At 36.1% G+C, this 23,645-nt stretch overlaps 1 protein-coding gene across 11 annotated transcripts in view; it reads right to left on the bottom strand.

Moving 5' to 3' along the window:
- Positions 1-23,645, bottom strand: part of Robo2 (roundabout guidance receptor 2) — a 1,182,575-nt gene that overhangs the window by 751,505 nt on the left and 407,425 nt on the right. The gene's annotated exons all lie outside the window — the stretch shown is intronic.

Here is a 23,645-nt window from a genome sequence, read left to right as displayed (position 1 = left end):
AAAATGAGCCAAAAGATGTCTAATTAAACTATTTTGAGTATCTTTGTATCTTTAAACATTACTATTCTGACATGAAGCTAACATAATTTATCACTATATTTATCATACATGTGTTCCCTGTGTTTTTCTATGCATTGATAAATCAATCTTCTTATAAACGCCAGTCATAATATAAAGTGTTTGTTTCACCTTGACAAAGTTCTTCCATTCCTCAAACATGAGCTGAGTTACTTTTCTGTTGTCACTCAGCAAGTCAATACTAGATTCAAGATACATAGTCTAAAGTTCTCTAGTTCTATATCTGTTCTCAGAGTGTTCAATTACCCACCAGAGAGCAATGACAAATATTAGCAGTGATTTATGGTAAATCATTAGCAACTGTCCCATTATGCATTTATCCCAATGAGAGCTTGGCTATTTAGAAGTTACTACCCCCACCCCAACCTTGTTGCTAAGAAAAGATCCATTGAGAATGTCAGCATAATTGTCCCAATTCCGGAATTGCATCAGACATACTGTTAACAGTTGGACATTATGCGTTCAGTATCACCTTTCACCTTATAGAAACAACAAGAAAAAATAGAATGCTGTTTTTTGCTCACCCATTTGTAATGGACTTCCAGATCTGAATCATGATTTGTCTATTCATTTCTAAAGATGCTATCTTTTTTTATATAGCAGTATTCTGTTTTCGACAGTTGTTAGGTGGCCTAACACCACTACTTCCTCCTTTGACTCAATAGTTGGTGTACAATAAACTTTATGTTAGAAGAGTCTAAATGTGTGGGATCCTAGAGTTAGATGAAACATTTGCTTTCATTAATCTCATGTATACTTCTCACTGTTGTTGGAATAAATGCAATGGACGGTTATATAATGTTTTCTTGGTCTCATTTTCTATGACATACAGACTGCAGAAGGCATTTGGGATCTTACATCTGAAAACTCTCCCCTGAACCTTCAACCTATAGTTGCAAAGATTAAAATTATAGATCTTGGAATCTGAAAGTATAAAGATATAATTATAACAATTTTATATACAATGGTAAGAATTATATACATTGTAACAATTTTATAATTGTAACAATTTTGAAAGATAAGGTGCTACTACTAACTGCAACAAAAAGCTTAAGGCATGAAAAGGGAAACCAACTTTCTTGGAAACATGAAAACTGAGTTGGAGCTAAGCTTTTGATTCTGGCTTGCGGGTTTCCCTTACAGCTTTGCTGTGTAATAAGTTGCCTTAAAACAGAGTAACTTCAAACAACTGTTTTATATTTGCCCCCATTTTGTAAGACAGAAATTTGGGAAGAGATTGGCTTAGTTGTTTGTGTCTCTCTCACAGTAGAGAGCAAATACCAACTAATTTTGACTAAAGGTCATGGCCTGAAGATTTACAAGAATTGTATACCCATTGTGACTCACTCACCTGCATTGTTGGATAAGATGTCTTCCCTGGCAGGGCCCTCAGTGTGGCACTTACACAAGACACTTCCAATATGAAGGGGCCTAAAGGATTGGGCATCTTCTAATGTATAGCTTTTTCCACAGTGAATATCCAAACATATGGCAGACTATGAAGCTTTTAAGAATGGTCTTTGGAATTTATCTATCACAATTTTCCTTACAGTATATTAGCTACAGCATTTACAAGCATTCACAGTCTTTTCCTGAACCATAGAAAGAATGTATAAAACCCACATGTCCATATGAAATTTAAACATGTACAATGATCAAAACTATAAAACAAAGAGAAAACCCAGCAGGCAGAGTTTAGTTTTGTCTACCCTATTAAATTGCAACAATTCTGAGAAACTATGCAAAATCATTCTTTTCCTATATCTTTCTTGACAGACATGTATTCAGCTCTTGTAATGAAACTATGTGCATTTGGAATTACTCAAGGCTTTATATAATTAATATTTGAGTCTTAGCTGTATACCAACTATTTAAAAATTCATTATTATTTAATATTTCTGTGGGAAAATTGAAATATAGTTACTGTGAATCCAGCTGTAAAAACAAAGCAATAGCGAAAGCAAAGCTTGTCTGCAATTTTAGATACAAGAACAGAAAAACAAATCTGTGGTTGGGAATATCATTGTTAAGTGGTATATGCAATCAAGGAAGACACAGGGTAAACTAGAGAAGTACCCTATTGCCCAAGAAACCAAGAGAGGGCTGTTCAGTTGGAAGCTCCATCTCAGTAGCCACTCCTCTATGTTCCAAACTCCATCCCTCTCAGAAAGACCTCCACAAGTCCAGGCTCCTACCCCAAATCTGAAGACTGTGGACTGTGCCTATAGGGTATTTTAGTCCCTGTCCCTGCCATGTGATTTCTCCTCCTCCTTCCCCTTCCCCACTACCTCTGGGTGAGGAAGACTAGAGAGTCACCTGAAAGTGCTTGGCTCATTGAACTTGGTCTTTTTAATTCCACTGATCTGACTTAAGGCAGCAGAGATACCTATTTCCTATTAAGGGTCACAGAGTTGTGAAATGAGAAGAACATCAGGAGGCACACAGGAGAGAGGTGGCCTTGTCTGTCCTCGATTTAAACAACGACAAAGCAACAAAAAAACAAGCCAACAACAACACAAAAACCTCATGGATTTTCCGAGAGCATTTACTTCAAAGAAGGTAAGAAATATGAAAAAAAAGCATCAAGTTAAGTTTAGTAAGAATACTGCATGCTTAGCATATGTGTTCAAAAATATAATCTGGAATATTAAGATCAGGAAATTGAAATCTCAATGAAGAAATTGTGTGGAACACATATAGAATCATTAAATGCTAATGATGTATCTTATATAAAGTACTAAGAATGTAAGCATTAAGAGCATAAATATTTCTGGAAGGAATATTGTAAAGTAGTCAAAATTGTATAAAGTTTCAATAGAGTTTGGAGAATAGAAAAAAGCATACTTAAACAATCCATGGGTTCTTACTACAAAACATGCATGAAACTAGATTGAAATCAGGTGTTGACTTAATTTAATTTCGCCATGCTGGGTTATGTTCCAATTGCAGAACATATGCATTTACATACAGTAATCAAGACACAGTAAGCAACAGAGAGAACAGGCATTATGTTCTAATTCTCTAGGGAAAAAACACATGGAGATCCTCTCAGTTGGATATTGTGATTTCCTTTCCTTTGAATATGCTAATTAAAATGAGTAAGTGCTGTCCAGATAAAATGCAAAACAAAGATTCTTTGTTGTTGAAATTATCTGAACATGCAATAAGTTAGAGATGGGGGGGGCATTCAGGTTTCTTTTTAACAGCTCAAGTTTTAATTACTTAAAAAAGAAAAAAAAGATTTTCACCTATTAAGAAATGGTTTGCAGAAATGGCTTAACAAACACAAGCAGAGCTCAGATTTGAGATCAGAGCACACTCAATTCAAAAGATCCTTGCTAGTGAGTGTTGTCTGCAAATCTGCCATGCTGAATCAGCTATGACTGTAAGGAATGCCCATTCTCAGGTCCCCTGATGATACATACAGTCATTACAATGCGGTCACAATAGATAGATAGATAGATAAGCTATGACTGTAAGGAATGCCCATTCTCAGGTCCCCTGATGATACATACAGTCATTACAATGCGGTCACATGACTCTACTAGTCTGTCAGTCAGTGGCACTGGTGAGGGAGAGATGACCACACCCTATCCCTACCCCTTACCACCTGTGGCAGCCATCAAAGCTGGCCCTGAGGTTGTGTGAGCAAGAGAGTTGGTCCTGCCCCTCCCTGGCTGCAATACTCAGGAAAACAGGCCTTGGACCTTACCTGGACAGCACAGTACAGTTGAACCTTTTGGCAAGGATGAAGGTGAGGAGGCCCTAATGGAGTGAGAGCAGGAGAGCTGACCCCATTACCCTTTTTCTGCCATGTGGCAGCATGGATGAGAGAAAGGTGCTCTCTACCCTTCTTGCCCCTTGACACTTGCATAAAATAGGAGAGCTAGCCTCAGGAACATGAGAGTAAGAGAGCTGGCCCTATCCCTCACTGGCTGTAGCACTTGGGAGTATGAGCACAGCACCTCTCCTAGGCAACACAGTAGAGCTGGAGACAGTGGTATGGATGCTGGTGAGCTGGCCCTGTGGGCATGAAAACAGGCTTACCGGTCCCTCTCCCAACTGTCTACTGTGAACTAGCTGGGGTAGTGCTGGAAATCTCACACTGGTGCTGAGCATGAGGGAGAGCTTGTGAACTGACTAACCCAGCTACTGCCTCATGTGGGATTCCCCTCTGTATGCTGAGAATATGTTTTATTGCTATTTGTTAATAATAAAGCTGCTTTGACCTATGGAAGTACAGAATATAGAAAGGCAGGAAATCCAAGCAGATATAGAGGAGGAAAGAAGGCATAGTTAGGTAGATGTCATATAACTGCCAAAGGAGAAAAATGCCAGAACCTTACTCATAACCCACAACATTGTGGCGATACACAAATTAATATAAATGGGTTAGTTGAAGATGGAAAAGACAGCTAGAAATACATCTGAGCCATGAGCCAAACAGTATTGCTATTATACAGTGTGTGTGTGGGGGGGGTGCGTGCGTGCTTGTGTGTGTGTGTGTGTGTGTGTGTGTGTGTGTGTGTGTGTGTGTGTGTGATTGGTCTGGGTGACTGGGAAGTGAAAACAGTCTCCATTTACAAATGGCACCCAACGTGGGGCACAAATATACAAAAAAGCCATTTGCCTGAGGCTTTTTCTCCACCATCCTAGGCCAGAACTGGGTTTTAGAAGCTTGGCTTGGCGGTGGTGGCACATGCCTTTAATCCCAGCACTCAGAAGGCAAAGATAGGCAGATTTCTGTGAGTTTGAGGCCAGCCTGGTCTACAAGAGCTAGTTCCAGAACAGGCACCAAAGTCACAGGAAAACCCTGTCTTGGCGGAAATAAAATTGGAACCCAAACCTAACCACCTGGATTTAGGAGAAGCACTAGCACTCAATTTGCCAATTTGCCCCAGCTTAGCTTCCTCTCCTGCTGTGCTTGTCCTTGCTGCCACCACACAGGGCATCTACATGGCTTCCCACAGCACCACACAGCTTCTTGTGGTTCCAACGGCTTCTACATGGCTACCATAGCAACCACCCAGGCCCAGAACTAGAGCTATGAGTTGGCCCATCCCAACACCCATCCCACCTACTACATTCTGGAGATTGTGAAGGGGCCAGACCTTCAAGACACAGAGCAGTAACCAGATCCAAGAAGGGTCCAACTGAGGTACGAGAAGTAAGGGAATAGTAGACGTCAGAGGCCTCAAACCAGACCATTGACTCATTACAAGTAAAGGTGTATGGATCAAAGGTAGACTGTGACTCAACATGTCACACTACACATTCCACAGTAATGAGATTTAAGGAAAATTAAGATGGATGAGAGATAGATAGATAGATAGATGATAGATAGATAGATAGATAGATGATTGATAGATAGATAGATAGATAGATACATACATACATACATACATACATAGATACATAGATAGATACATAGATACATAGATAGTTACATAGATAGATACATAGATAGGTAGACAGATAGATAGACAGACAGATAGATATTAACCTAACATGAAGAGTGAAATGAATTAATGAATAGTAAGAAGTGTAGTCTGCCATTAAGTGTCTAAGACATGGACTGGCATGTCGTAGGCATACAGTATCAGTATTAATTGAACAAATGCATTTTATATTTATCACTTCATCGCATAAAGTAATTTTGCATGCATTATTTCTCTTCAGGTCTCACAACAATTCCGTGAAGCAGGTAGAAGAGGTAGTTGACATCATTAGACAGATGCTTTCAACTTGTCAACTTTGTCATAGCTCTTAAAATCAACAGGTCTGACAAAAGCTTTTAGTGTGTGACTGATGTTGAGAATGTTTCATGCATTAAAGAGAGCAATTTCAATTGTCTCTTTAGGAGGATCCTTTTTCCATGCTTACTGCCTTTGTTTCACAAAGACTAAAATAGCTAGCTGCTATGGAAATGCTAACTTTTTAGCTACAAATTTAGTTGCTTTGATTAATCTCAGAGCATTTTCTATCTGCCCCTGCTACTTAAAGACTCTCAAGACAGACTTGGAAAATGCTACATAGTCATGTGGTAACTTGGGGCATGAGTTCTGTGTTCAGACTCTCTCCCAAGAGCAATACTATCAACTATTTGAGCCCTGTGTGATCTCTACAAGGACATATATGTTCAAAAATAAGACATTTTAAGGAGAAAATTCTGAACGTGTTTCGAGGCATAGAAATAGCAAGGCTTACAGATTCACAGTAGGATCAGGATTGGAGTTCGTTCCTCCATGGTGAGCCTAATATTATTTCCAAAGCATGATCCATGAGGAGATGCATGGTCTGATTGAAAGGTAGTGGTTTGCAATTACTATTGACTCTACGTCTGAAATTTATTCAAAATAACTTGCCTCTTACAAATAATTTTCTAGGATTAAAAGAAAAAATCAAAAATGGATTCCCTTGTATAGAAATACAACTAAAATGCGCAGGGATAATTTTTTAATTGAATAAATACTTCATTGACATAAAACAACATTGGATTGTGTTTTGTATTAAATGAATGGATATATATTAAAGGATCTATTTCTTCTGTTGTGGAGATCAGGAAATGCTCTCAACAAACTATTTTGATGCCATACAACAATCTTCATTATAAAATTGTACAATTTATAATATTCAAAGACAATTATGTAAAATAGCTATGTTGGGTATTTTCTGCTTTCAACTCCTTCATTAATTCCAATGGTCTGAATGTTTAAAATGCACATTTATAAATGTCTGAAACAAATGCTAATCTCTAGCATCAAATACAGAAGAAACTTTGTTTTTTATTTTTCCAGACAGGTTTTCTCTGCCTGATTTCTGCCTCCTAACTACTCAGGTTGAAGTGCTCTACCTTTGCCTGACATGAAGCTCATTTTTTGTTGAATTCTCCCAAAGTACTATTTTTTTTCCTCAAGAGGGTGGAAAGGAAACTTTTACTTTCCACTGATATTTGTAATTATTTCACTATTTTATGTGAAGAAACAATGCATATATTGATACCATATTTTAATCACTAGTCCTAAGTCAACACTATAGTATGTATCTGATATAACACTTTAATTTCAAACCAACATTATTATTTCCAAAGTAAATGAGAGTAAATTAAAGATTAAAGAAACTAAACTCGGGGTTTGGAAGATGGTTCGGTGTATAGTAAATTGCTTGCCATGAAAGCATGAGTACGAGTTTCGATGCCCAGAAGCCATGCAAAGTCAGATGTGCCATGCCTGAGTGTAAGCCTAGTGCTTCTGCAGAAGACAAGCACTGATATCCAACATTGTCTTCTGACTTCCCCATCCATGCTGTGGTGTAGACATGTCCACATTTACATATGAGAACACATATACAAACATGTACACACACACACACATACAAACAAATTAAAAAGGAATAGTTTGAAATTAGTTTGTCAAGTAATACCAAATCCTGGGTTCTTTATATCAAACCATGCTAAATGTTTTTGACCTTACACAATGTCATTATTGTATTTAAACAGTGTTTGAGTTTCCAGAAACCCACATTGTTTTTCTTTCCTAAAATCCTTTGGGCAATAGTTGTGTAGTCAGGAGTAGAAGAAGAACAGGGAGATCAAAACATTTAAATTGGAGAGTAATGATAGTCATTTTATAATTTGTTAGCATGACCTAACTATATAACATTTACATGGCAAGTGAATTGGTAAGGAGGTTTGCCTCCTATGTTCCAAATGAAGACCCTCCTGAAAAGGAAAAGGAAAGACCCACAGATGGAATAGGTGCCCATATACTTTATCCGGTACTTTAATTGGCAAAAGGACAGTAAGCTTGTCCTGTGCACATGGGGGATTAGCACCATGGGGGAACAGAGCTTGTGAAGGAGCACAAAACAACGGAAACTAACCCTAACTCCCTACTCAGAGTTGCTGAATGGGCCTTTCAAGGTTTGCATTTAACATAATCTTACATATTTTATGGAATACATGCCACCCCAATATTAATTTTCAACAATGAAATTGAGAAATACTCAATCCAACAATGTACTATAAGAACGAAGCACCAACAAACATTTGTAATTTTTACACTATCAAATATTTTCTTTCTTAAAGAGATAAACCATAGAGGAATTGCTTAGAGTTATTTGCACTTAAGTTACTCTGCTTATTTTGAGATAATGACAATTTATCTTTCGTAAAGTATCCTCCTTTGAAGCATTTCAAAGCTTCAGGTTGTTGAAGAAAAAAGAAGAGATACAAGGATTGGTCAGGCTTTTAAACCTTCTTGATCCAGAAACCATGTAAATTTACTCTTTATCAAGCTACATTTTACTTCAGTCAAGTATTGAAAATATTTTGTAAGATCTAAATAAGAGATAAATACTCATGGAACAAAAAGGTAATATTTAAAAATAAACCTGTAAATGCCAGGTACTTTTACGTTCCATCAAAAAGAATATATATACAATTCTAAGCTAACCAAATTGAATTGACAATCCAGTAAATGGAATTTCATATTATGTTTGTTATCAGCTAAATAATTCATTATTTGATTTTACATGCATACTCTTTAATTAACACTCTGACTCAAAGTGAAGATGATAATCCTTCATTTTCCCCCAAGTCTCTGACACACAAAAAAGGACACTCACGTGTCAGAAAGAACTGAAGGTCAGGGATCTCATGTGAAGGGCTTGGGATCAGAGAAAAGGCCCAACTGAGTGCCCCACCCACGACTGCAGGTGCCACTTCTCTTCCCTTCTCCCATCCCCCCTTTCACTCTCTTCCCATTTCTCTTTTTTTCTTTTGCCCTTCTCGTCCTGTCCCTCACGTCTTTCATGTGCAGCCTGTGATTGCTGGCTGGCATCTCTCTTTTACCAGGGTGGCAATGGGGCTGTTCTTAGTGTCTTGTCAGATGTTTTTCCTTTTAAAAAAACATTTTCTTTAAAGCACAATCATGTATTTTCTGCAGTGGTGGACCTATTTTAAAAGAGGTTAAAATCATGGCCAAATTGGCTACAGGTAATTGGAACCTATTTGAGGGGAGAAAAAAAAAAGGAGGAACAAATGTTTGGTAATTGAAGACAGTCTAGTACTTATGCAGTGGTCGGTTATTTTTAAGCATTCACCTGAAGCTTGCAGATTTCATTACGATTTCATTGTTAAATGGTATTACTCACATCAAATCTTTGAAGAACCCTCATTTGAGAACCGCTGGTGTATATTATTTTTTCTTCGTTTCACATTTTTTTTCTCTACCACATCCTTAGACTTTGCCTAAGAGCTTTTTAATTTCCTCAAGTCACAACTGACATGTATTTAAGACACACTGTGACTTAGCAATCTGCTGATAGGAATTCAGAAGCCTTGAATTCTGAGGCTGTGTTGGGATAACAGTATTTGCAAATACCAGGCTGGTCAAAGAGAATCATGTAGCCAATGTTTTGAAAAAGATCTGAGAATCCCATTGATTATAGATATCTCACTACATATAAAGAAATCATATACAGGGCAAAAACCAGCAGTCACTTTGGGAAGGTGTTGCAACAAAGATTGCAATACCCATCCCTCAACATTAGGGCTAGGTAATACTTCTTCAGCTCTTCACAGCATATAAAACATTGGTCGCCGAAACAAGACATTTCAAAAATTGCATTTAATATTTTGTGATTTGATTAAAGAGATATTTTATCTGAGCAGAGACTGTTTGATAAGCACTGTATCCTGTTACTGTGTTTTTAAAGAGCAGTAAACAACTGTGTATATCATTTGATCACATTTTTAACAGGAAATTTTTACAGCTATATGTGTTGCCAATTTATTTTTTCTCAGTTCCAAATCTGTATTTCTTGGCTTTTATTTTGTGCTATTGAAGCAGGACTCTGGTAATTCCCATGCCAGCTGGCACAAGTCAAGTTTGGTCAATAGAAGGTGCAGGATGAATGCTAAAAGATCAAATCAAGAAAAGAATTCTTTTCTAGGTTCAGAAGATTCTAGATCATTTCCCAGTATATGGAGTATAAGGTTAGAGCAGGTGTAATTACCCAATGGATTGTGTCACATGACATTCCTATGCGTCAGCTTAGTCTACTGGTCTACTGTCACTGCATCCAGCTTTTTTTTTTTTGGGGGGGGGGTTTCGAGACAGGGTTTCTCTGTAGCTTTGGTGCCTGTCCAGGAACTAGCTCTTGTAGACCAGGCTGGCCTCGAACTCCCAGACATCCGCCTGCCTCTCCCTCCCGAGTGCTGGGATTAAAGGCGTGCGCCACCATCGTCCGGCCATCCAGCTCTTTTGGATGCAGTTAAGCTCCTACTATATACACTGCCCAAGGCACCACGAAAACAGCCAGAGCTACAATACTATGTTGGTCCTCTTTGACCAACATTCAGGTGTAAATTGAAATTGTACCAAATATACATAGGCATTAAAAATTCTTATATAATTATTAAAATATGATTTCTTGCTGTTCATAATAGAATCACACCATGAGTTGGCAACAAGTTTAAAACAGTTACTTTGAGGTAGCCATTTTGTTGTTATTCAGGAGAATATAAGTTCATCTACATAGAGGTCAGCAGAGGGTCTAGAAGACTAATTGGTGGCTAAGATACTCGCTACACAAAAGAAAACCTGAGTTAAAATCTTAACTAAGTAAAGAGCCAGAAGTAGCAGTTTATGCCTGCAGTTCCAGAGCTGTGAGGTAGAGACAGGAGGATGCTGGTACATGATGCTCGCTAGTCTAGCCAATAAGGTCTCTTCAGTTTCAGTACATTATTGTATCTCAAACACACAAACAAAAACAGAAGATGGAGAATGAAAAGCGACACCTAATAGGGACCTCTGCCTTTTATTTGTGCCCAAAGTTCTAGACACATGCACCTTTATACACACTAACACAGAAACGCACACTCACATACATACACACCCCCAAAGTCAAAAGAATTGTTATGATTATATTGGAAGTCAGCCAAATTTTGAGGGAAAATTCAAACAATGAAATAGTGTCAGCAACGTAAATCCTGTAGACATTTTTAGAGTAACCTAAATTCACTTAGAAAATCAGTGTGGCCATGGGTTAGAAGCAAATAGGTACGGGGGTTACGGTTTGTCTCAGATCGGGTGATACAGAGTAGATTCTTTTACCCTATTTAAGGAAGTACTTTCAGAACAGATCACTAAAGGGGCAGAGAGCACATGACAGAGAGGGTGCGAATAGGGGGGTGTAACTACAGCAAGTAATATGCTCGAATCTTCAAACCCTGGATTTTACATGGAACAGTCCCCAAAGCCCACATCTTAGTAGCACCTCAAAATGGAAGGGAAACACTTTTCATAAGGGAACAAATTATCCTAAATCATCCTCATTATTGTTATATGTGAAAATAAATGAAACATGTTATCAACATAAGAGATGTAGCATTTGATTAACCCTCAGATGTGGGAATAATTAATTAGAACACATATGATATCAGAGGTTAGAAGATGGCTTCCAATTCCAATCTCTGAGGCTGATTAGCTTTGGCTCTGCCAAATAATTTTTCTTTCCATGCCTTACTTTCATTGTAAGATAATACTGTTTGACTCATCATTTAAAAGTCTTTCTTACTTTAAATCATTGAGATTTAATAAAGAAAATTAAATTTACACTTATCCATTTAGTAAATAGTTGCCCTCAAAAGGCTAGCTCACAGGTCACAAAGCCATTTTGATTTCCATTTTAAAATTATGCAGCTTCCTTATTCTTAATGCATATGCTATAATTCTGGGGTTGGAGCCTTATACACTGAAAAGTTTTACCTATCAGATGCATGCCAGCCCTTTTGTTCAAAACAAAATGGAATTAAATGCTCAAAGTACTTTCTTTTATTTTTCAGTGTATGATCTTCCTCTTTTAAAGCTGAAAATAAAGCATCAACAGCCAATACCATCTGCTGCTGTGCTAACATCCTTATCAATCAAAAAGTTAGAATCAGTGCTTTGATCACCAAGGTTCCATTTCCCCAACAGTTATGTGAGATAAAGATTACTACAAATGAGAAGGTGACAGGTCCCTGCAGCCTTCAAGACCAAGGTCATAAATCCCAGCTTCTTGGGAGAATTTCTGGAAGAGTAAGAACATGGCTTCATTTTTCAAAGACCTGGAAATTTCAAGAACACTTATATAAAAGAGCTGTGAAGATGAGTGAGAGATATGGTAGTCATAGGGAAAAACACAGAGACTATGGTGTTCCAGACTCACTATAATATCCAGTCCTTAAGTCAGGGGAGCTTTTCTTACACTCCGGCAAGAAAAACAAAGGTCTAGAGATTCTCCTTTACCCAAAATCTGTTCAATTGCAGAAACTTCTAAAAATATTTTTCTAAGGAAGTATGAGGGGCTACAAGAATAGATAACACAGAGCAAATTCATTTATACCATTTTATTTGTTAGGAAAAATTTGAGTCAGCTAGCTTAGCAGCAGACTATATAAACTATTTATTTATTATTGTATCAAGTTAGGTTTCATGTCTCTAATGAGCATACTTTATTAAGATATTAGAATATAACATTGTTGTTATAATTAATTACATAATTAATCTGTGCAACAGACAAAATGCTGAGGATGCCATGCCTTTTAATAAATTACAAGAAGCAAAAGAGGAGAAATTAAATTGATTGAATGGAATAGCTCAATACACCAACATTGAGAGTGGTCCTGAATACACATGTTAAAGAAAGCTTTCTGTAGAATAGAAAAGATGATTGTGTAGATTATTTAGCCAAATTTGGAAAAGCAAAGATGGTCAGAAACTAAATGTGTGCAGAGAAGGTACTAGTGTAGAGGAGGCTTTGGATCTCATCTAAATAGATGCTTTTATAATTGCAGTTCTCTCAATGGAGGTTCCTCTTCCTCTTTTACAAACTCTGCCTTTTTATGCAGTCTTGCTGGGAAGAGCTAATGTATGTTGGCATATGGCCATGGTGTAGGTTTACATCCTGATATATTGCTTCTCGTTCTCCCCTTGCTCAGGGTACTCAGTAAGACAGCCCTTTCAATGTGCAGTAAACATTCAGTAATATAAGCATGTGACCGCCATTTTTTAAGATTTTTGGAGGGACAGGAGGTGCATTATTATTTATTTAATCAACAAAATTACATGTAAAATGAACTGAAACAACAACAAAAAAGTAAAATAATCTTCCTAACAAAGAAGAAGGTAAAGAGTCTGCAATCTTCAAAACCAATGCATATCCTATAGCCTATGGAAGCCTCAAACTTATCATGTATTACAGAATAATCCTGTTTTTTTTTTTTTGTTGCTGTTGTTTGTTTGTTTTTTGCCTCTATTTCCAAAGTAATTGGTACATGGAAACTCACTGCTCTGCTTGTTGTATGTGGTTTTGGGGGCTAATCTGAGGCTTTGTAAATGCTAAGCAACCACTCTTCTGACAGGGACCAGCCTTGACAAAAATAACACTTGCCAGGGTAGGGCTGTGGAGATCAGAAAAATAAGTAAGGAGTATTAAGACATGAAAAAAAATAATAAAACAGAAAATGTAGAATAGTACCAGGAGGGAGTTCCGAAAAATAATGAAATTGCTATATTAAACTTTCCATATACTTTCATACACCAATACAAAAGGGAGAAGAATGCAACAAAAAACTTCTTTAACATGATATAAAGGACATTGCTTTAGTATTTTGAAACATGAAGTCATTAGTCTTTTTGTTGTTTAGGCAGTGAAGCCACGTTAGGCCAAATATGCCGAATGCAGCCACTCCCCAGGTAACTTCCTATAACAAAAGAGGGAGAAAAGGTATGCTTGCATATCCTGATCATCTGTCAGGGTGGAGTGGATCTATGAGTATGAGCCATCTTAATGTCAAAAGAATAAAGTAACTACATCCCTAGTCAGAATGTGTAGCTGTGATTATTGCCATCATTTTTTAGGCATCTCCAAACTCTCTGACAATCAAATGTAGAAATTATGTTTTAATCAACTGTAAGTGCTGCAGATATAAAGCCAAGATGCTTGTAATATAGAAAATTTTTCAAAAGTCTAGGTCAATCATTGTCAACCATTTTTACCCAATAAGAAGCATCAAATCCTTACTTTCTTTTTTTTAATTTATTTATTTATTAAAGATTTCTGCCTCCTCCCCGCCACCGCCTCCCATTTCCCTCCCCCTCCCCCGATCAAGTCCCCCTCCCTCATCAGCTTGAAGAGCAATCAGGGTTCCCTGACCTGTGGGAAGTCCAAGGACCACCCACCTCCATTGGTGTTGGTACAGAAATCCTAGATCTGCAGCATAGCAAGATCAAGGACCCGAATTTCACACACATTTCTTTTTTTTTTTTTTTTTTTTTTTTTGCTTGATACGACTTCCCAGCAACAAATTGACTCTGGGCAGATAAAAAATATCACTCATAACTCACACCATGTGTCAAAAAGGACAGTATGTTTAGTCAGGTCAGCAGAAAAACTGTGATAATAGAAGCCAGAAGAGTTGTTCATTCTAAATCCCAAATGTTTTTGAATAACATTGCAAAATACTAAAAAATAACCTTTGATATGTAAACTGCATTTTCTTCTGCCATTTGAAAACCTGATTTTTATCTTAGGTAGTTAAATAAATGAATAAACACTACATTCAAAACAAATAACTATTTGCTTATTTCTTAAAATCTTCTTTATAGAAAAAATTCTTTTATCAATAATCCAAACATGAAAACAAATGAGATTCAAATTATTTCCAAGGCAATTTTGAGAAGTTACTATTCACACACGTATTAACTTTATAGTTCAGCTCAACAACAGTATAGAAAAGAGCTAACAAAAAGGAGAATTTATATAATGTGAACATCATAATTTTTACTTAAAATGACGTGTATAATATGGAATTTGAATTGGACACACAGGACCAATATCTTCTCAAATTAGAATTTTAATTTCCTAAACTGTCTTTTTTTATTTTTTTTTTCCTAAACTGTCTTTATAATTCATTCTGCCTCTGATGATCTCGGTTGTCAACTTGACTGGACATTTTTCTGTGTACTATAGAATATCTAGCAGACTCTTTCATGAAGCAGGAACCCTGAAGGATCACCTCACCCTTTGGTAGGTTAGCAGAAACTTGGCTCTAGAGAAATTTCCAGGAATCCACAAGATGACCCCAGTAAAAACCCTAAGTAACAGAGGAGAGAGGTCCCAATCTTGACTTGCTCTGTAGTTAGGCTGGTGAATAACTTAAATTTCACCATAGAACCTTCATCCAGAAACTGGTGGAAACAGATGCTGACCCACATCAGAGCACTGGACTGAGCTCCCAAACTCCAACTGAAGAGTGGGAGGAATGAGAATATGGGCAAAGAGATCAAGACCATGATGGGTACATCAATGAAACAGTCTACGTGAGCTAATGGGAACCTTTTCTCTTTGGATGGATACCTTGCTCAGTGTAGCTATAGTACGGAGGGCCTTGGACCTTCCCCAAAGCAATGTGCCTTACAGTTCAAATTATATTTGTTATTTCTGTTTACAATAGTTGTACACCTATGCAAAGTTATTCTGTCAGATTGTATACATGCATGTTTCTATCTCTGTTTAGGACATTTTGTATATTGATATGACTTTTTAAATGCAATATTTTCATATTGCATTATATATTATTCTTACCTCTGATCAAGATAATTTATACATAGCTTACATTTAGAGGCCATTGTCTTCATTACTGCACATCTGTTTACAGATTATTCAATATTCTGACACGAAGTCTTAGTGTTTAAGTTACACAGGTATTATATGTTTTATATATATATATATATTGTCAGATTAATTAGGTTCTTTAGATACATAGCAATTATATTCTGCCTAGATAGGTAACCTTCAACTGCTTCAAGGATCTATAGAACATGACATTTAAATAACAGGGTTCTGTTGACATGAGACATGATTGTTCCTGACAGCACCAATCTATTCTGAGAGAATGTTGATCACTGAAGACACTCCACTGAGAGTTTGTTTTCTTCTGGGCACAATTGGCCTTTGGGCAAGGAATTGCCCATGCCTCAACTACTGACAAATTACATGGTATCTGGACTGGATAAGCAAGATACCAGGAAAAGTACTGCCAAACCTTGCCAAGGCAGGGTAAGACAGCTCTTAAAAATTTTATGGCTCTGAAAATGGTCTGTCAGACTAGGCCTTAGCCAAAATTGTTTGCTTCAACATTACAAATGAGACTTTGGGTGATTGCTCAGGTAGCCAGTTGTCTCCATCATATGCTGTTCTCTTTGGAAGCTGCTTGATTGTGCTTCTTGCCTACTCAAGTATTATTATCTCCCTTTTCAGGCCTTCCATGGAGTTAGAGATTAGATAATTGTAGTTCCCATCCCCTATTTCCAATGCAAGACTTAGACCCTTTGAAATAAAATGTCTATTAAAACATTTATCTGTGTTTCTTGCTTAATATTGTTTTTGTTGGTTATAATTTTATACTTGATATCTGTTCTTATTGTATATAGTTTAGTATTGGGTTTGGATGGTTCTTATTTTGACAAAACGGGGAGGTGATGGGGAATCTTTGCCAATCAATTATCTTTAAGATGTGGGACCAAGATAGAGTGTGGCTGTCTGGGACCGGGAGTAAAACATTATGCATGGCCCAGGTGCCCTCTCTCTGTGTGGTTTCCTTGCCACACAGCTGAGCTTGGATTTCTCATTTCTGTTTTATGAGTTTTCCCCTTACAATAAATAAAAATGTAATAGTTTTATCTTTTAACTAAGCTGATTATTTCCAGAATCAAACTAATTTCTACAAAAATCCAGTTTCTAGAGCTTCTGATATGGAAGGATAGTGGCTCTTTTGAACCACTATGACTCCTAGTAACAACAGACTGGTATTGCTGAGGTATCCAGCCTCATGGACTAAGCAACTATTGGTCCTCAGCATCTCTCATATTAGACAACCTTTGCTAGACTATCCAGAACACATTGTGTATGACAATCTAATTAATCTTTATTTGAATTTATCCATTCTATTGTTTCTGATCTTCTAGGGTAGCAGTTCTCAACCTGTGGTTAGCTATCAATTTGAGGGTTGAGCGACTTCTTCACAGGGGACACCTAAGACAATCAGAAAAAAAGATATTTACACTACAATTCATAACAGTAGCAAAACTGCAGTTAGGAAGTAGTCATAGAAAAAATTGTAATGTTGAGTGTCACCACAACATGAGGAACTATATTTAAGGGTTGCAGCTTCAGGAAGCTTTTTGAGAACCACAGCTCTAGGGGACCCTATTTATACTTCCTTTCACACAAGATTGCCAGAAGCGAATACCTGCATGGCTGTATACAATAGCAAAGGAACAAATTCTGTAGTTACTGTTGAGACTTAATCTGTGTCAAAGTAACCTTGAGGTGTCCTTCAATAGGGTTTTTAAAAGGAAACCTAATCTAAAATACAATTTGGTCACTCAGAAAGGCTAAATGATACCTGTTCAGCTTCGAGTTTCTTAGTTGGGAATAATAAAAGGAGCAACATTAACATTATCATAAGTAATTCGACTTCCTTAGTTATGAAGTTATGACAATTAAGACACCATAAGACATGATTTATTTAACAATTTGGAGCTTTTCCAGAAAGACTAATACGTAAATAAGACACAAAGCAGCAAGCCTGGAAAAAAATCAGAGTGTAGTTTGAGACCAGCCTGGTCTACAGAGCTAGTTCCAGGACAGGCTCCAAAGCCACAGAGAAACCCTGTCTCAAAAAACCAAAAAAAAAAAAAAAAAAAAAAAATCAAAGTGTAATTTAGAAGCTGAGAAGGGTTATGTTCTCCCATCTTCAGTTGAGTTCTATAATACACATAGTGATGTTAACATCTGACAAAAGCATCACTTCTGTGCAGATTCTAATACACAGAATGTCTCCTTATCTTTTCACATAAACTCCCAAAAGCCATTTGACACAACTCCCAGTAGCCATTTGTCAATAGGCTACTGCAAAGAATCATACAATTTTTAAAACTTAGTTGTTTTGTGTATTATTAAGAACTGCCCTAGAGAGAGTCAGCTTCCATTTGAAACGAGGATCGAGGAAGCTCCACTCTCGCTTCTCTTCCTTGCTGGTTCTATTAAAAATATATTTTATCTTTTGAACACAAAGTCTCTAATTGTCTTTCCTTTAGCATATCCATACTAATAAAATATTTATAAAGATGAACAGGAGGAAAGAGCATTTTAATTAACATGTGAGGATTGCAGATATTGGTGGCTTAAAGACAAAGCATTAAGGAAAACAACAAAATTAGCCCAAACAAGACAAGGGCTATATTTTCACAGGTTGTTCACCAACTTCAATATACCTTAGTTACACCAACAACTAGAGCATAGCATAATTCAACTGTGCAGAAACTTAGCTTGCCTGCAATGCTAAGAGCAGCCCCTGCTGGCTAATTCCATGTACATAAGACAAGGGAAATTCAATGAAATAAAGTAAAATACTCAAACAGATGATCCTGACCAGCTCTGTTTTCTGAAATTGCCATGGTCTATCATTTAATTCTTTCTCAGTAAATGACCTGCCATGCTTGCCATGAATTACATAAATGTGTCATATACTTAAGGCTCCAAAAACTACCGTTTTGAAATATTGCTTTATAGAATATCAAACGACCACCAAATTGACAAGGATTTTGCCCGAATCAGTCTTCAATAAAAATCAGGTTAACAGATAAAAAAAATAAACAAGTGTTTTTCTTGTGGCTATTTATTTGTAGCTAAGCCAAGAGCATCGCTTCTTTGGACACATGTCTTATTAGGCTATTAATCCTTCACTATTAAGTAGGAACATATTAAAATAATAAAACAGCATACATTTCAAGCTATAATGCTATGAATGAGGCATAAAATTTGATTTAAAATATCTCAAAGCCTTTTCTAACCATCATTCTCTGTAGGAAACTAGTAATAAAAGTTAAAAAATAAATAAACTCTACTTTTTGTTCCTTCTTTGTCATCCAAAATGTGTTGCACCTAATATGTTAGCAATATAAATTGGACTGTTTAAGTCATTGATGCAGCATTTAACTTACATTTGAAATAATCTCTGTGTACGTAATACCATATCTACCTTTTGGAACATAAGAGATATTTTGCTGAATTATTTTGAATTAACAACCAAATTCTAAACATGTTGCATTTTGTTTGCTGCTGTAATTGATTCTTTACTTCAGTTTTTTCTTTATTCACATCTTTGCATTCTAAAGCAGCATCTGTGGAGTAACAGCCCTGTCACAGTCCATGTAAATGCAAATAAATAGAGTCGCTAAAGTTTTATGGTAAAAAATTCCACCAACTTTATTTTCCTAAAGTTTCTGAATTTAAACAGTTACATATCCTTTAAAGGGAGAATTATATTTGTGTCTCTCTGAGTCAGGTTTTCTATACCTTTTCTGAGAATTAAATCTATCTAATTTTAATAGAAAGGGTGTCAAATTTTTCTTCCATATTAAAGAATTCATTTAGTGGAATATGGGACTAATTCTTCAAAGACAAGTGCTAAAAATATTAAAGTACTCCAAAGCACTTCTAACAGTGTTATCACAACACATTCTAGAACATTTGAGGCTGGGCTTAAGAAACTCTCTTACAGGTAATTGTCTTGGCCACTTTACCTGTAACTTCCTAAGCCTGAAACCTAACTCAGCTCTTTTTTTTTCTCCTTTTGTTATTATTTTTTAAACAAGCTTATTTTACATGCCAATACCAGTTCCACCTCCCTCCCATCCTTCTCCCCCACCTTCTCCCCACCTCAGTCCTCCATGGACATGTACCTTGTTCCACCTAGATACAGGGCTTTGGTCCTGCCTCAAGTTATGTTACTGACTCAGCTCTGATCATGTGATGATCAATCGTGACTACACTTGAGATGCACCTTTTAATGTTCCTGCTCAAACTATGAGTGACTGAAGGCCTAAACAGCAAGAAAAACATTCTCATACCTGCTATTGATTCCTCTTTCAGCCACATTAATTTTAAAAAGCATTTGATTCATGACACACAGCAGGATTTACATTTCAATTTAATCAAACTTGCTGAATCTAAAAAAGAAATACAAATAGTCACAGAATATGAACTACTTAATATTATCAATTATTAGAGAAATACAAATTGAAATACCAAGCACATTATCCAAGTTAGATTGTCTATTGTCTAAAGAAGCAAGAAATTAATGCAGGTGAGCATTGGCGATTGAGAGTATTCTCCTATAAGGCTTGTTAAAATGTAAATTAAGGGATATAAAGAACAATACAAAAGCTCTTCAAAGAACTAATAGTTTTATGAAATGATTCAGCCGTCTGACTTCTTTGTTTAACTCTAAAGAATTAATATCAGTGGGTCAAAAAAGTGTCTACACTATCATGTGTACTGCAATACTATTGTGAACAACTAATTATGGAATCAATCTGGATGTCCTCAACAGATAAGTTGCTAAATAATGTGAGGTAAATATGTGTACAGCAAAATTTTATTTAGGCACCAAGAAGAGCATGTTGATATTTGTAAAAGACAAAGAGAACTGAAGGGCATTATACTAATGCCAGACACAGAAGCATAAACAGCATAGACTGACCAGAAATAAACCGAGATGAATTAGTGATTACCAGAAGTCAAGAAGGAGGAAAGAAGCACGTTGAGTTTTATCATTTCACATTGTATGTGTCTGTTGAACATCACCCTGAATGCCACTCGCGTACAATTAATATGTCAATAGGAAATGAAAATGAAAAAATAATTATCTTGATGGTTATATGATCTTAGAGTTTAGTTTACCCTCTGGCCATGATTATATTATAGCAATGTAATTACTCTTCTACCTAAAGCAATGCTATATTTCTAATATCCAAAATAACATGATGAGTTTTTCATTATTTAAAAAATTTAAAGTGTGATAATTTAGGCTGTAGGTTAATGAAAGAAAACCCAGTCTATTGTGTGTAGCGCTATCCCTAGGCTGGTAATTCTTTGTTCTATAAGAAAGAAGGGTTATCAAGCCATTAAGAGCAAGCCTGTAAAGCAGCACCCCTCTGTGGCCTCTACATTAGCTCCTGCTCCAGGTTCCTGATCTGTGTGAGTTGGTGCTCTGACTGCCTTCAATGTAGAGCTGTGTTGTAAAAGAGTAAGCCAAATAAACCCTTTCCTGCTTAGCTTGGTGTTTTATCACAGCAATAGAAACCCTAGGAAACACTGTAGATTTCTTCCCCTTTCACTATATCCTCATCAGTACTTGTTCTGTTGTCTTTTTCATATCTCAGTAAGATGTTAACATAGTGCTGATTTGTAGTTTCCTGTTGAAACATGATGTTGGATAAATTTTAATGTACCTAAACATTGTCATAATAAAGGTAAATAAAATGAATAAATTGGTTATTACAGTTTAAATTGAGTAAATTATGTGAAGTTTTTATTTTTATTTATTTATTCTTCTAGCAACATGGTATTCCACTGATGCCCTGTGAGCCACTGACTCCTGATTTTCTTGATATCATTTTTTCAAGGACTGGGATTAAAGGTACTCACCATTACAAAAGGCCCTGAATCAACACATAGAGATATACACATGAACATTAACAATATTTTTGTGCATAAACCAATATAATGTGTTTCTTTAAGATTTCATCTTTTTGTTTGTTTGTTTGTTTGTTTTGGTTTTGGTTTTTGAGACAGGGTTTTTCTCTAACTTTGGAGCTTGTCCTGGAACTAGCTCTTGTAGACCATACTGGCCTCGAACTCACAGAGATCTGTCTACTTCTGTCCCCTGGGTGCTGGGATTAAAGGCATGCACGTCCACCATCTGGCATGATTTCATCTTTTTATCAACATCATGTTATATCAATCATGCCTTATATTATGCTGTATTGCATTTGGTTTCTTTGCTTTTACCCAAATAATAACTGTGTATGTATGTATATATATTGCTTAATTATTAGCAATGGGAGTCATAAGGGGCTGTAGTCCATATGCTTCTCATTAGTGATTTTTAATTTACTGATAATAATCTAACACAAAAGTATGCTGGAGTATTACATTTACTTGAACTGAAGTGAATGCCCAGATTTCATAAATTACAAATGAGATTATAGGAGACTCCAGATGATATTTACCTCCTACTTTGGTAGTGTACCCTTCCTCTGGGTGAGTGCACGTGTGTGTGTGTGTGTGTGTGTATGTGTATGTGTGTGTTCAAAATTAACCCATGTAATTCATGTAAACCCAGGGACTACTGTATGTTAAGTAATCACTCTGTTACTAAATTGCATCTGCAGTCCTAAATAGTCTTTTGGTCACCATTAGCTCCAGTTGTTGTGTGAAATGGTGTCATTCTCCTCCTAATAATCAAATATTAAATTAATTAACATAGGTTAAAAGTAGTCCCACAATGTTTGGCAAGATAGAAATTACCTTCTTACTCTATCAAAACACTCTATGAAATGTTAATTTTTATTTATTTATTTATTTATTTATTTATTTATTTATTTGGTATTTCGAGACAGGGTTTCTCTGTGGTTTTGGAGCCTGTCCTGGAACTAGCTCTTGTAGACCAGGCTGGTCTCGAATTCCCAGAGATCTGCCTGCCTCTGCCTCCCAAATGTTGGGATTAAAGGCATACGCCATTGGATTTAGTTATTATTTACATGGAAAAATAAGATCTTTGTATAACATAGTAGAAGGGACTTGAATAGGTGCTTCAATACTGTTCAGAAAATTTCTAGATTATAGGAGTATTATTTAAGGTTCAAATACAGTAAATTAGTGAGAAAATATCTATTCTGAATGGGATCATCCAAAGAAATAAAGTATGTGTTTTTTTAATTTAAAGCCTTTGTCCTTTAATTTTGATGTAATCAAACCATGCCAAAATATAATTGTGTTCATCTAGTCATAACAAGACAAAAAAGTACTTTTCTCTAAGATATAATATCAACGCAAATCTTCCCACTTTGCAAACAAATGAGTCTAACTACATTAAAACTATAAAAACAGCTTTTAATTTTTTTGAAATATAAATATAAATATCCATAAAAATCTTTACATATACATAAACAATACCATCATTAAGAAAAGCAGTTTTAATGTAGTTAGACTCATTTGTTTGCAAAGTGGGAAGATTTGCGTATAGAAATGTAGTGATTTTTTTTGTATGTGTGATCTTATTATTCTCTTTACCACTTCATACTTTACCTCATCAAATTAATGTTTCTATTTACATGATTCCTGGTATAGAGTAGAAATGTTATATTTTTCATCAAATGATTACTTTAAACTTTACTATACACTAACCTTAAAATATTAACCTTATTTTAAACTCTGCATTGACCTAATTTATCTCACACCTATGAGTAATGAATGATACTTAATTTTGATCCTGGTAGGTTTCTTTTAGTCCATTAATCTCTTTAGCATTGTGCTACATTAAGAAACAAATAATTTACAATGGGCTTGGCAGGCAAGGATCAGGTCTCCATTTGGCCTGAATTAGAATATTCCATAGACCTAGACAAAGCAACATTTGAGTGACAGCATGTAGAAGTGTTGATTTTTTT

The sequence above is a fragment of the Microtus ochrogaster genome, chromosome 2, assembly GCF_000317375.1.
Source record: "Microtus ochrogaster isolate Prairie Vole_2 chromosome 2, MicOch1.0, whole genome shotgun sequence".
Classification (NCBI taxonomy): Eukaryota; Metazoa; Chordata; class Mammalia; order Rodentia; family Cricetidae; genus Microtus; species Microtus ochrogaster.
Note: the sequence above shows the minus strand (reverse complement) of the source record. Positions and strands in the feature narration are given on the sequence as shown.